The sequence below is a fragment of the Triturus cristatus genome, chromosome 6 (assembly GCF_964204655.1).
Source record: "Triturus cristatus chromosome 6, aTriCri1.1, whole genome shotgun sequence".
Classification (NCBI taxonomy): Eukaryota; Metazoa; Chordata; class Amphibia; order Caudata; family Salamandridae; genus Triturus; species Triturus cristatus.
Window position 1 is genome coordinate 883,751,542 of NC_140589.1, and position 12,758 is coordinate 883,764,299.

The window sequence follows — 12,758 nt, forward strand, 5'->3', positions numbered from 1 at the left end:
ACTGCTCACAACCAGAAGACACAAGTAAACCCACCTGACCTCCTGAAATTCTGTTCTGTCAGGTGTTCCTAACTTATACAAAGGACTTTAGGAGGACGAAGGACCTAAAAGTCAGGGGAAATGGTCCTAGGTCCAAGGAAATGTTTTAGATCAGCCTCAGTTTCTTAAATATTCTGCATTAACATCATCAGTTCCACGTCTGTGTGGAGCTGATCTTGAGGACTCCTTAATCAGCAGGCGGGTACAACAATAAAGTGTTTAATATTACAATACAGGCGAAAATTCAGACACCTTGTCATAGGCTCACCTTGTCCAGGGACCCAAGCATGCTGCCTTTCACCTCTCAGAGCCCTTCACCTAACCTACTGTGCAGCTGTCTCACCTTTAATATCACTGTTCCACAGGCAGCATGATGTCACAATGTTCCTTGTCAGTAGCCTGAACCATGAGCCTTTGCAACCCTGGCATAATCTACATACTTCCAATTGGTGAAGTCTTGGACCACAAATGCAGTGAAGAATAATGGATTGTTACTCTTCATGCATTTTTGCCCATTGGCTCAGATTTGAATGCTTACTGGCCATACGAGCATCTCTGCCAGGCCACCCTATGTCTAGAGACCGTAGATTTAGAGAGTTTATAAACATTGTAGGTTCATCAATGAAGTGTGCTCGCTTCGGCGGCACATATACTAAAATTGGAACGATACAGAGAAGATTAGCATGGCCCCTGCGCAAGGATGACACGCAAATTCGTGAAGCGTTCCATATTTTTACCAGCTTTCAGGAGAGAAATGTTCTATGTTTTCAAGACTAATTGAAATAATAAAGCAGGTTCCAGTGCTTTCCTCCTAATATCTATTTTTCAATTTGTCTCTCCTCAACATTTTTAATGTATTTACCTCGCAGTAATGAAGGTGCACTCTATGGCCAGCTGCATTTAGCAAGGAAGCCTGCAGGACTTCTGGGACTTTTCTTTCCCTTCTTCAGCCTCCCTGTCATTATTCTTCACAACCCCCAAATCTATACTGCTGCCAGCGATGCGTTGCTTTGTGGGAAGCAAGAGAAAGAGAAGGGGAGGGCCTATGCAAATGATGGCCTCAGGGCTGTCTGGGAGTCCCTTTTCAGCAGTACTGTTAAAATCCGCCTTGCAACCAGATTGGTCGGGTAAGCTGAAAAACACCAGGCATGATTGGGCACCAGGTCCTCTAGGCCCTTGGAGGACATATCGGCGCTGCATCCCTCAGTTTCTGAGGTCCAAGAAATGTTCACGCTCCACCCTAATAGAGAGGTCTTGGCCGATCGTGGCCGATCGGGGCAGAAGGGAGCAGGGCAAGATGCTCATGATCCTGCTCTAATAATGAACTGCCTTCCTCTCTCCTTACCTGTGGTTCTGCCTGGCTGCTTGGTTCCAGTTGTAGGCCTACATCCCACAGGCAATTTGCTTGTCCCTCTCACACATGTAAATGGGTCAGCACTCAAGTGCACACACCTGCCTGCACCCACAGACCCTCTCACACACACTTTTCTCAACAAGATTTTTTCCTAGTTTAGAGACTCAGAGACCCATGTTGAAATACAAAAGCAGCACACCACATGACGGCCTTCACATAGAATCCAGCAGCAAATGGGAAACTTTTAACTAGCCGTGGTCCTATTACTGCAGCCCTACCATGGAACGACTGCTGGATGAGTCCTGCTCGAGAATATTGAACCTACAACAAGTCTGAGGTAAATAAGAATTCCACAGGAATACCATAAAACAGGGACCTATGTCCCTTTCGAGCCAGATAGGAGTCGAACCTACAATCTTCTGATCCGTAGTCAGACGCGTTATCCATTGCGCCACTGGCCCCATGTAGGATTACCCATACTTTTGTCCTTAAGAGGACCAGAAGTTGTGTGTGTGTGTGTGTGTGTGTTTTAAAACACCATTCCATCAACCTTTTTAGCCACGTTTACTGCTCACAACCAGAAGACACAAGTAAACCCACCTGACCTCCTGAAATTCTGTTCTGTCAGGTGTTCCTAACTTATACAAAGGACTTTAGGAGGACGAAGGACCTAAAAGTCAGGGGAAATGGTCCTAGGTCCAAGGAAATGTTTTAGATCAGCCTCAGTTTCTTAAATATTCTGCATTAACATCATCAGTTCCACGTCTGTGTGGAGCTGATCTTGAGGACTCCTTAATCAGCAGGCGGGTACAACAATAAAGTGTTTAATATTACAATACAGGCGAAAATTCAGACACCTTGTCATAGGCTCACCTTGTCCAGGGACCCAAGCATGCTGCCTTTCACCTCTCAGAGCCCTTCACCTAACCTACTGTGCAGCTGTCTCACCTTTAATATCACTGTTCCACAGGCAGCATGATGTCACAATGTTCCTTGTCAGTAGCCTGAACCATGAGCCTTTGCAACCCTGGCATAATCTACATACTTCCAATTGGTGAAGTCTTGGACCACAAATGCAGTGAAGAATAATGGATTGTTACTCTTCATGCATTTTTGCCCATTGGCTCAGATTTGAATGCTTACTGGCCATACGAGCATCTCTGCCAGGCCACCCTATGTCTAGAGACCGTAGATTTAGAGAGTTTATAAACATTGTAGGTTCATCAATGAAGTGTGCTCGCTTCGGCGGCACATATACTAAAATTGGAACGATACAGAGAAGATTAGCATGGCCCCTGCGCAAGGATGACACGCAAATTCGTGAAGCGTTCCATATTTTTACCAGCTTTCAGGAGAGAAATGTTCTATGTTTTCAAGACTAATTGAAATAATAAAGCAGGTTCCAGTGCTTTCCTCCTAATATCTATTTTTCAATTTGTCTCTCCTCAACATTTTTAATGTATTTACCTCGCAGTAATGAAGGTGCACTCTATGGCCAGCTGCATTTAGCAAGGAAGCCTGCAGGACTTCTGGGACTTTTCTTTCCCTTCTTCAGCCTCCCTGTCATTATTCTTCACAACCCCCAAATCTATACTGCTGCCAGCGATGCGTTGCTTTGTGGGAAGCAAGAGAAAGAGAAGGGGAGGGCCTATGCAAATGATGGCCTCAGGGCTGTCTGGGAGTCCCTTTTCAGCAGTACTGTTAAAATCCGCCTTGCAACCAGATTGGTCGGGTAAGCTGAAAAACACCAGGCATGATTGGGCACCAGGTCCTCTAGGCCCTTGGAGGACATATCGGCGCTGCATCCCTCAGTTTCTGAGGTCCAAGAAATGTTCACCCTCCACCCTAATAGAGAGGTCTTGGCCGATCGTGGCCGATCGGGCAGAAGGGAGCAGGGCAAGATGCTCATGATCCTGCTCTAATAATGAACTGCCTTCCTCTCTCCTTACCTGTGGTTCTGCCTGGCTGCTTGGTTCCAGTTGTAGGCCTACATCCCACAGGCAATTTGCTTGTCCCTCTCACACATGTAAATGGGTCAGCACTCAAGTGCACACACCTGCCTGCACCCACAGACCCTCTCACACACACTTTTCTCAACAAGATTTTTTCCTAGTTTAGAGACTCAGAGACCCATGTTGAAATACAAAAGCAGCACACCACATGACGGCCTTCACATAGAATCCAGCAGCAAATGGGAAACTTTTAACTAGCCGTGGTCCTATTACTGCAGCCCTACCATGGAACGACTGCTGGATGAGTCCTGCTCGAGAAGATTGAACCTACAACAAGTCTGAGGTAAATAAGAATTCCACAGGAATACCATAAAACAGGGACCTATGACCCTTTCGAGCCAGATAGGAGTCGAACCTACAATCTTCTGATCCGTAGTCAGACGCGTTATCCATTGCGCCACTGGCCCCATGTAGGATTACCCATACTTTTGTCCTTAAGAGGACCAGAAGTTGTGTGTGTGTGTGTGTGTGTGTGTGTGTTTTAAAACACTATTCCATCAACCTTTTTAGCCACGTTTACTGCTCACAACCAGAAGACACAAGTAAACCCACCTGACCTCCTGAAATTCTGTTCTGTCAGGTGTTCCTAACTTATACAAAGGACTTTAGGAGGACGAAGGACCTAAAAGTCAGGGGAAATGGTCCTAGGTCCAAGGAAATGTTTTAGATCAGCCTCAGTTTCTTAAATATTCTGCATTAACATCATCAGTTCCACGTCTGTGTGGAGCTGATCTTGAGGACTCCTTAATCAGCAGGCGGGTACAACAATAAAGTGTTTAATATTACAATACAGGCGAAAATTCAGACACCTTGTCATAGGCTCACCTTGTCCAGGGACCCAAGCATGCTGCCTTTCACCTCTCAGAGCCCTTCACCTAACCTACTGTGCAGCTGTCTCACCTTTAATATCACTGTTCCACAGGCAGCATGATGTCACAATGTTCCTTGTCAGTAGCCTGAACCATGAGCCTTTGCAACCCTGGCATAATCTACATACTTCCAATTGGTGAAGTCTTGGACCACAAATGCAGTGAAGAATAATGGATTGTTACTCTTCATGCATTTTTGCCCATTGGCTCAGATTTGAATGCTTACTGGCCATACGAGCATCTCTGCCAGGCCACCCTATGTCTAGAGACCGTAGATTTAGAGAGTTTATAAACATTGTAGGTTCATCAATGAAGTGTGCTCGCTTCGGCGGCACATATACTAAAATTGGAACGATACAGAGAAGATTAGCATGGCCCCTGCGCAAGGATGACACGCAAATTCGTGAAGCGTTCCATATTTTTACCAGCTTTCAGGAGAGAAATGTTCTATGTTTTCAAGACTAATTGAAATAATAAAGCAGGTTCCAGTGCTTTCCTCCTAATATCTATTTTTCAATTTGTCTCTCCTCAACATTTTTAATGTATTTACCTCGCAGTAATGAAGGTGCACTCTATGGCCAGCTGCATTTAGCAAGGAAGCCTGCAGGACTTCTGGGACTTTTCTTTCCCTTCTTCAGCCTCCCTGTCATTATTCTTCACAACCCCCAAATCTATACTGCTGCCAGCGATGCGTTGCTTTGTGGGAAGCAAGAGAAAGAGAAGGGGAGGGCCTATGCAAATGATGGCCTCAGGGCTGTCTGGGAGTCCCTTTTCAGCAGTACTGTTAAAATCCGCCTTGCAACCAGATTGGTCGGGTAAGCTGAAAAACACCAGGCATGATTGGGCACCAGGTCCTCTAGGCCCTTGGAGGACATATCGGCGCTGCATCCCTCAGTTTCTGAGGTCCAAGAAATGTTCACCCTCCACCCTAATAGAGAGGTCTTGGCCGATCGTGGCCGATCGGGCAGAAGGGAGCAGGGCAAGATGCTCATGATCCTGCTCTAATAATGAACTGCCTTCCTCTCTCCTTACCTGTGGTTCTGCCTGGCTGCTTGGTTCCAGTTGTAGGCCTACATCCCACAGGCAATTTGCTTGTCCCTCTCACACATGTAAATGGGTCAGCACTCAAGTGCACACACCTGCCTGCACCCACAGACCCTCTCACACACACTTTTCTCAACAAGATTTTTTCCTAGTTTAGAGACTCAGAGACCCATGTTGAAATACAAAAGCAGCACACCACATGACGGCCTTCACATAGAATCCAGCAGCAAATGGGAAACTTTTAACTAGCCGTGGTCCTATTACTGCAGCCCTACCATGGAACGACTGCTGGATGAGTCCTGCTCGAGAAGATTGAACCTACAACAAGTCTGAGGTAAATAAGAATTCCACAGGAATACCATAAAACAGGGACCTATGACCCTTTCGAGCCAGATAGGAGTCGAACCTACAATCTTCTGATCCGTAGTCAGACGCGTTATCCATTGCGCCACTGGCCCCATGTAGGATTACCCATACTTTTGTCCTTAAGAGGACCAGAAGTTGTGTGTGTGTGTGTGTGTGTGTGTTTTAAAACACCATTCCATCAACCTTTTTAGCCACGTTTACTGCTCACAACCAGAAGACACAAGTAAACCCACCTGACCTCCTGAAATTCTGTTCTGTCAGGTGTTCCTAACTTATACAAAGGACTTTAGGAGGACGAAGGACCTAAAAGTCAGGGGAAATGGTCCTAGGTCCAAGGAAATGTTTTAGATCAGCCTCAGTTTCTTAAATATTCTGCATTAACATCATCAGTTCCACGTCTGTGTGGAGCTGATCTTGAGGACTCCTTAATCAGCAGGCGGGTACAACAATAAAGTGTTTAATATTACAATACAGGCGAAAATTCAGACACCTTGTCATAGGCTCACCTTGTCCAGGGACCCAAGCATGCTGCCTTTCACCTCTCAGAGCCCTTCACCTAACCTACTGTGCAGCTGTCTCACCTTTAATATCACTGTTCCACAGGCAGCATGATGTCACAATGTTCCTTGTCAGTAGCCTGAACCATGAGCCTTTGCAACCCTGGCATAATCTACATACTTCCAATTGGTGAAGTCTTGGACCACAAATGCAGTGAAGAATAATGGATTGTTACTCTTCATGCATTTTTGCCCATTGGCTCAGATTTGAATGCTTACTGGCCATACGAGCATCTCTGCCAGGCCACCCTATGTCTAGAGACCGTAGATTTAGAGAGTTTATAAACATTGTAGGTTCATCAATGAAGTGTGCTCGCTTCGGCGGCACATATACTAAAATTGGAACGATACAGAGAAGATTAGCATGGCCCCTGCGCAAGGATGACACGCAAATTCGTGAAGCGTTCCATATTTTTACCAGCTTTCAGGAGAGAAATGTTCTATGTTTTCAAGACTAATTGAAATAATAAAGCAGGTTCCAGTGCTTTCCTCCTAATATCTATTTTTCAATTTGTCTCTCCTCAACATTTTTAATGTATTTACCTCGCAGTAATGAAGGTGCACTCTATGGCCAGCTGCATTTAGCAAGGAAGCCTGCAGGACTTCTGGGACTTTTCTTTCCCTTCTTCAGCCTCCCTGTCATTATTCTTCACAACCCCCAAATCTATACTGCTGCCAGCGATGCGTTGCTTTGTGGGAAGCAAGAGAAAGAGAAGGGGAGGGCCTATGCAAATGATGGCCTCAGGGCTGTCTGGGAGTCCCTTTTCAGCAGTACTGTTAAAATCCGCCTTGCAACCAGATTGGTCGGGTAAGCTGAAAAACACCAGGCATGATTGGGCACCAGGTCCTCTAGGCCCTTGGAGGACATATCGGCGCTGCATCCCTCAGTTTCTGAGGTCCAAGAAATGTTCACCCTCCACCCTAATAGAGAGGTCTTGGCCGATCGTGGCCGATCGGGCAGAAGGGAGCAGGGCAAGATGCTCATGATCCTGCTCTAATAATGAACTGCCTTCCTCTCTCCTTACCTGTGGTTCTGCCTGGCTGCTTGGTTCCAGTTGTAGGCCTACATCCCACAGGCAATTTGCTTGTCCCTCTCACACATGTAAATGGGTCAGCACTCAAGTGCACACACCTGCCTGCACCCACAGACCCTCTCACACACACTTTTCTCAACAAGATTTTTTCCTAGTTTAGAGACTCAGAGACCCATGTTGAAATACAAAAGCAGCACACCACATGACGGCCTTCACATAGAATCCAGCAGCAAATGGGAAACTTTTAACTAGCCGTGGTCCTATTACTGCAGCCCTACCATGGAACGACTGCTGGATGAGTCCTGCTCGAGAAGATTGAACCTACAACAAGTCTGAGGTAAATAAGAATTCCACAGGAATACCATAAAACAGGGACCTATGACCCTTTCGAGCCAGATAGGAGTCGAACCTACAATCTTCTGATCCGTAGTCAGACGCGTTATCCATTGCGCCACTGGCCCCATGTAGGATTACCCATACTTTTGTCCTTAAGAGGACCAGAAGTTGTGTGTGTGTGTGTGTGTGTGTGTGTGTTTTAAAACACTATTCCATCAACCTTTTTAGCCACGTTTACTGCTCACAACCAGAAGACACAAGTAAACCCACCTGACCTCCTGAAATTCTGTTCTGTCAGGTGTTCCTAACTTATACAAAGGACTTTAGGAGGACGAAGGACCTAAAAGTCAGGGGAAATGGTCCTAGGTCCAAGGAAATGTTTTAGATCAGCCTCAGTTTCTTAAATATTCTGCATTAACATCATCAGTTCCACGTCTGTGTGGAGCTGATCTTGAGGACTCCTTAATCAGCAGGCGGGTACAACAATAAAGTGTTTAATATTACAATACAGGCGAAAATTCAGACACCTTGTCATAGGCTCACCTTGTCCAGGGACCCAAGCATGCTGCCTTTCACCTCTCAGAGCCCTTCACCTAACCTACTGTGCAGCTGTCTCACCTTTAATATCACTGTTCCACAGGCAGCATGATGTCACAATGTTCCTTGTCAGTAGCCTGAACCATGAGCCTTTGCAACCCTGGCATAATCTACATACTTCCAATTGGTGAAGTCTTGGACCACAAATGCAGTGAAGAATAATGGATTGTTACTCTTCATGCATTTTTGCCCATTGGCTCAGATTTGAATGCTTACTGGCCATACGAGCATCTCTGCCAGGCCACCCTATGTCTAGAGACCGTAGATTTAGAGAGTTTATAAACATTGTAGGTTCATCAATGAAGTGTGCTCGCTTCGGCGGCACATATACTAAAATTGGAACGATACAGAGAAGATTAGCATGGCCCCTGCGCAAGGATGACACGCAAATTCGTGAAGCGTTCCATATTTTTACCAGCTTTCAGGAGAGAAATGTTCTATGTTTTCAAGACTAATTGAAATAATAAAGCAGGTTCCAGTGCTTTCCTCCTAATATCTATTTTTCAATTTGTCTCTCCTCAACATTTTTAATGTATTTACCTCGCAGTAATGAAGGTGCACTCTATGGCCAGCTGCATTTAGCAAGGAAGCCTGCAGGACTTCTGGGACTTTTCTTTCCCTTCTTCAGCCTCCCTGTCATTATTCTTCACAACCCCCAAATCTATACTGCTGCCAGCGATGCGTTGCTTTGTGGGAAGCAAGAGAAAGAGAAGGGGAGGGCCTATGCAAATGATGGCCTCAGGGCTGTCTGGGAGTCCCTTTTCAGCAGTACTGTTAAAATCCGCCTTGCAACCAGATTGGTCGGGTAAGCTGAAAAACACCAGGCATGATTGGGCACCAGGTCCTCTAGGCCCTTGGAGGACATATCGGCGCTGCATCCCTCAGTTTCTGAGGTCCAAGAAATGTTCACCCTCCACCCTAATAGAGAGGTCTTGGCCGATCGTGGCCGATCGGGGCAGAAGGGAGCAGGGCAAGATGCTCATGATCCTGCTCTAATAATGAACTGCCTTCCTCTCTCCTTACCTGTGGTTCTGCCTGGCTGCTTGGTTCCAGTTGTAGGCCTACATCCCACAGGCAATTTGCTTGTCCCTCTCACACATGTAAATGGGTCAGCACTCAAGTGCACACACCTGCCTGCACCCACAGACCCTCTCACACACACTTTTCTCAACAAGATTTTTTCCTAGTTTAGAGACTCAGAGACCCATGTTGAAATACAAAAGCAGCACACCACATGACGGCCTTCACATAGAATCCAGCAGCAAATGGGAAACTTTTAACTAGCCGTGGTCCTATTACTGCAGCCCTACCATGGAACGACTGCTGGATGAGTCCTGCTCGAGAAGATTGAACCTACAACAAGTCTGAGGTAAATAAGAATTCCACAGGAATACCATAAAACAGGGACCTATGACCCTTTCGAGCCAGATAGGAGTCGAACCTACAATCTTCTGATCCGTAGTCAGACGCGTTATCCATTGCGCCACTGGCCCCATGTAGGATTACCCATACTTTTGTCCTTAAGAGGACCAGAAGTTGTGTGTGTGTGTGTGTGTGTGTTTTAAAACACCATTCCATCAACCTTTTTAGCCACGTTTACTGCTCACAACCAGAAGACACAAGTAAACCCACCTGACCTCCTGAAATTCTGTTCTGTCAGGTGTTCCTAACTTATACAAAGGACTTTAGGAGGACGAAGGACCTAAAAGTCAGGGGAAATGGTCCTAGGTCCAAGGAAATGTTTTAGATCAGCCTCAGTTTCTTAAATATTCTGCATTAACATCATCAGTTCCACGTCTGTGTGGAGCTGATCTTGAGGACTCCTTAATCAGCAGGCGGGTACAACAATAAAGTGTTTAATATTACAATACAGGCGAAAATTCAGACACCTTGTCATAGGCTCACCTTGTCCAGGGACCCAAGCATGCTGCCTTTCACCTCTCAGAGCCCTTCACCTAACCTACTGTGCAGCTGTCTCACCTTTAATATCACTGTTCCACAGGCAGCATGATGTCACAATGTTCCTTGTCAGTAGCCTGAACCATGAGCCTTTGCAACCCTGGCATAATCTACATACTTCCAATTGGTGAAGTCTTGGACCACAAATGCAGTGAAGAATAATGGATTGTTACTCTTCATGCATTTTTGCCCATTGGCTCAGATTTGAATGCTTACTGGCCATACGAGCATCTCTGCCAGGCCACCCTATGTCTAGAGACCGTAGATTTAGAGAGTTTATAAACATTGTAGGTTCATCAATGAAGTGTGCTCGCTTCGGCGGCACATATACTAAAATTGGAACGATACAGAGAAGATTAGCATGGCCCCTGCGGGATGACACGCAAATTCGTGAAGCGTTCCATATTTTTACCAGCTTTCAGGAGAGAAATGTTCTATGTTTTCAAGACTAATTGAAATAATAAAGCAGGTTCCAGTGCTTTCCTCCTAATATCTATTTTTCAATTTGTCTCTCCTCAACATTTTTAATGTATTTACCTCGCAGTAATGAAGGTGCACTCTATGGCCAGCTGCATTTAGCAAGGAAGCCTGCAGGACTTCTGGGACTTTTCTTTCCCTTCTTCAGCCTCCCTGTCATTATTCTTCACAACCCCCAAATCTATACTGCTGCCAGCGATGCGTTGCTTTGTGGGAAGCAAGAGAAAGAGAAGGGGAGGGCCTATGCAAATGATGGCCTCAGGGCTGTCTGGGAGTCCCTTTTCAGCAGTACTGTTAAAATCCGCCTTGCAACCAGATTGGTCGGGTAAGCTGAAAAACACCAGGCATGATTGGGCACCAGGTCCTCTAGGCCCTTGGAGGACATATCGGCGCTGCATCCCTCAGTTTCTGAGGTCCAAGAAATGTTCACCCTCCACCCTAATAGAGAGGTCTTGGCCGATCGTGGCCGATCGGGCAGAAGGGAGCAGGGCAAGATGCTCATGATCCTGCTCTAATAATGAACTGCCTTCCTCTCTCCTTACCTGTGGTTCTGCCTGGCTGCTTGGTTCCAGTTGTAGGCCTACATCCCACAGGCAATTTGCTTGTCCCTCTCACACATGTAAATGGGTCAGCACTCAAGTGCACACACCTGCCTGCACCCACAGACCCTCTCACACACACTTTTCTCAACAAGATTTTTTCCTAGTTTAGAGACTCAGAGACCCATGTTGAAATACAAAAGCAGCACACCACATGACGGCCTTCACATAGAATCCAGCAGCAAATGGGAAACTTTTAACTAGCCGTGGTCCTATTACTGCAGCCCTACCATGGAACGACTGCTGGATGAGTCCTGCTCGAGAAGATTGAACCTACAACAAGTCTGAGGTAAATAAGAATTCCACAGGAATACCATAAAACAGGGACCTATGACCCTTTCGAGCCAGATAGGAGTCGAACCTACAATCTTCTGATCCGTAGTCAGACGCGTTATCCATTGCGCCACTGGCCCCATGTAGGATTACCCATACTTTTGTCCTTAAGAGGACCAGAAGTTGTGTGTGTGTGTGTGTGTGTGTTTTAAAACACCATTCCATCAACCTTTTTAGCCACGTTTACTGCTCACAACCAGAAGACACAAGTAAACCCACCTGACCTCCTGAAATTCTGTTCTGTCAGGTGTTCCTAACTTATACAAAGGACTTTAGGAGGACGAAGGACCTAAAAGTCAGGGGAAATGGTCCTAGGTCCAAGGAAATGTTTTAGATCAGCCTCAGTTTCTTAAATATTCTGCATTAACATCATCAGTTCCACGTCTGTGTGGAGCTGATCTTGAGGACTCCTTAATCAGCAGGCGGGTACAACAATAAAGTGTTTAATATTACAATACAGGCGAAAATTCAGACACCTTGTCATAGGCTCACCTTGTCCAGGGACCCAAGCATGCTGCCTTTCACCTCTCAGAGCCCTTCACCTAACCTACTGTGCAGCTGTCTCACCTTTAATATCACTGTTCCACAGGCAGCATGATGTCACAATGTTCCTTGTCAGTAGCCTGAACCATGAGCCTTTGCAACCCTGGCATAATCTACATACTTCCAATTGGTGAAGTCTTGGACCACAAATGCAGTGAAGAATAATGGATTGTTACTCTTCATGCATTTTTGCCCATTGGCTCAGATTTGAATGCTTACTGGCCATACGAGCATCTCTGCCAGGCCACCCTATGTCTAGAGACCGTAGATTTAGAGAGTTTATAAACATTGTAGGTTCATCAATGAAGTGTGCTCGCTTCGGCGGCACATATACTAAAATTGGAACGATACAGAGAAGATTAGCATGGCCCCTGCGCAAGGATGACACGCAAATTCGTGAAGCGTTCCATATTTTTACCAGCTTTCAGGAGAGAAATGTTCTATGTTTTCAAGACTAATTGAAATAATAAAGCAGGTTCCAGTGCTTTCCTCCTAATATCTATTTTTCAATTTGTCTCTCCTCAACATTTTTAATGTATTTACCTCGCAGTAATGAAGGTGCACTCTATGGCCAGCTGCATTTAGCAAGGAAGCCTGCAGGACTTCTGGGACTTTTCTTTCCCTTCTTCAGCCTCCCTG

General features: G+C 45.8%; 13 non-coding genes across 13 annotated transcripts; 7 read left to right on the plus strand and 6 right to left on the minus strand.

Annotated features, from left to right (window-relative positions):
- Positions 1–667: 667 nt before the first annotated feature.
- On the plus strand, positions 668–774 carry LOC146819757 (U6 spliceosomal RNA). The gene has a single exon (XR_014964262.1). It is a non-coding gene; the product is annotated as a U6 spliceosomal RNA (small nuclear RNA).
- A 1,007-nt stretch (positions 775–1,781) lies between these two features.
- Positions 1,782–1,854, minus strand: TRNAR-ACG (transfer RNA arginine (anticodon ACG)). Its single transcript has one exon. It is a non-coding gene; the product is annotated as a tRNA-Arg (tRNA).
- Positions 1,855–2,626: 772 nt separating this feature from the next.
- LOC146819759 (U6 spliceosomal RNA) lies at positions 2,627–2,733 on the plus strand. Its single transcript, XR_014964263.1, has one exon. It is a non-coding gene; the product is annotated as a U6 spliceosomal RNA (small nuclear RNA).
- A 1,006-nt stretch (positions 2,734–3,739) lies between these two features.
- On the minus strand, positions 3,740–3,812 carry TRNAR-ACG (transfer RNA arginine (anticodon ACG)). The gene has a single exon. It is a non-coding gene; the product is annotated as a tRNA-Arg (tRNA).
- Positions 3,813–4,590: 778 nt separating this feature from the next.
- Positions 4,591–4,697, plus strand: LOC146819761 (U6 spliceosomal RNA). The gene has a single exon (XR_014964264.1). It is a non-coding gene; the product is annotated as a U6 spliceosomal RNA (small nuclear RNA).
- Positions 4,698–5,703: 1,006 nt separating this feature from the next.
- On the minus strand, positions 5,704–5,776 carry TRNAR-ACG (transfer RNA arginine (anticodon ACG)). The gene has a single exon. It is a non-coding gene; the product is annotated as a tRNA-Arg (tRNA).
- Positions 5,777–6,550: 774 nt separating this feature from the next.
- LOC146819763 (U6 spliceosomal RNA) lies at positions 6,551–6,657 on the plus strand. The gene has a single exon (XR_014964266.1). It is a non-coding gene; the product is annotated as a U6 spliceosomal RNA (small nuclear RNA).
- Positions 6,658–7,663: 1,006 nt separating this feature from the next.
- TRNAR-ACG (transfer RNA arginine (anticodon ACG)) lies at positions 7,664–7,736 on the minus strand. The gene has a single exon. It is a non-coding gene; the product is annotated as a tRNA-Arg (tRNA).
- A 778-nt stretch (positions 7,737–8,514) lies between these two features.
- LOC146819765 (U6 spliceosomal RNA) lies at positions 8,515–8,621 on the plus strand. The gene has a single exon (XR_014964267.1). It is a non-coding gene; the product is annotated as a U6 spliceosomal RNA (small nuclear RNA).
- A 1,007-nt stretch (positions 8,622–9,628) lies between these two features.
- On the minus strand, positions 9,629–9,701 carry TRNAR-ACG (transfer RNA arginine (anticodon ACG)). Its single transcript has one exon. It is a non-coding gene; the product is annotated as a tRNA-Arg (tRNA).
- Positions 9,702–10,473: 772 nt separating this feature from the next.
- Positions 10,474–10,577, plus strand: LOC146819767 (U6 spliceosomal RNA). Its single transcript, XR_014964546.1, has one exon. It is a non-coding gene; the product is annotated as a U6 spliceosomal RNA (small nuclear RNA).
- Positions 10,578–11,583: 1,006 nt separating this feature from the next.
- Positions 11,584–11,656, minus strand: TRNAR-ACG (transfer RNA arginine (anticodon ACG)). The gene has a single exon. It is a non-coding gene; the product is annotated as a tRNA-Arg (tRNA).
- A 772-nt stretch (positions 11,657–12,428) lies between these two features.
- Positions 12,429–12,535, plus strand: LOC146819769 (U6 spliceosomal RNA). The gene has a single exon (XR_014964268.1). It is a non-coding gene; the product is annotated as a U6 spliceosomal RNA (small nuclear RNA).
- Positions 12,536–12,758: the final 223 nt, after the last annotated feature.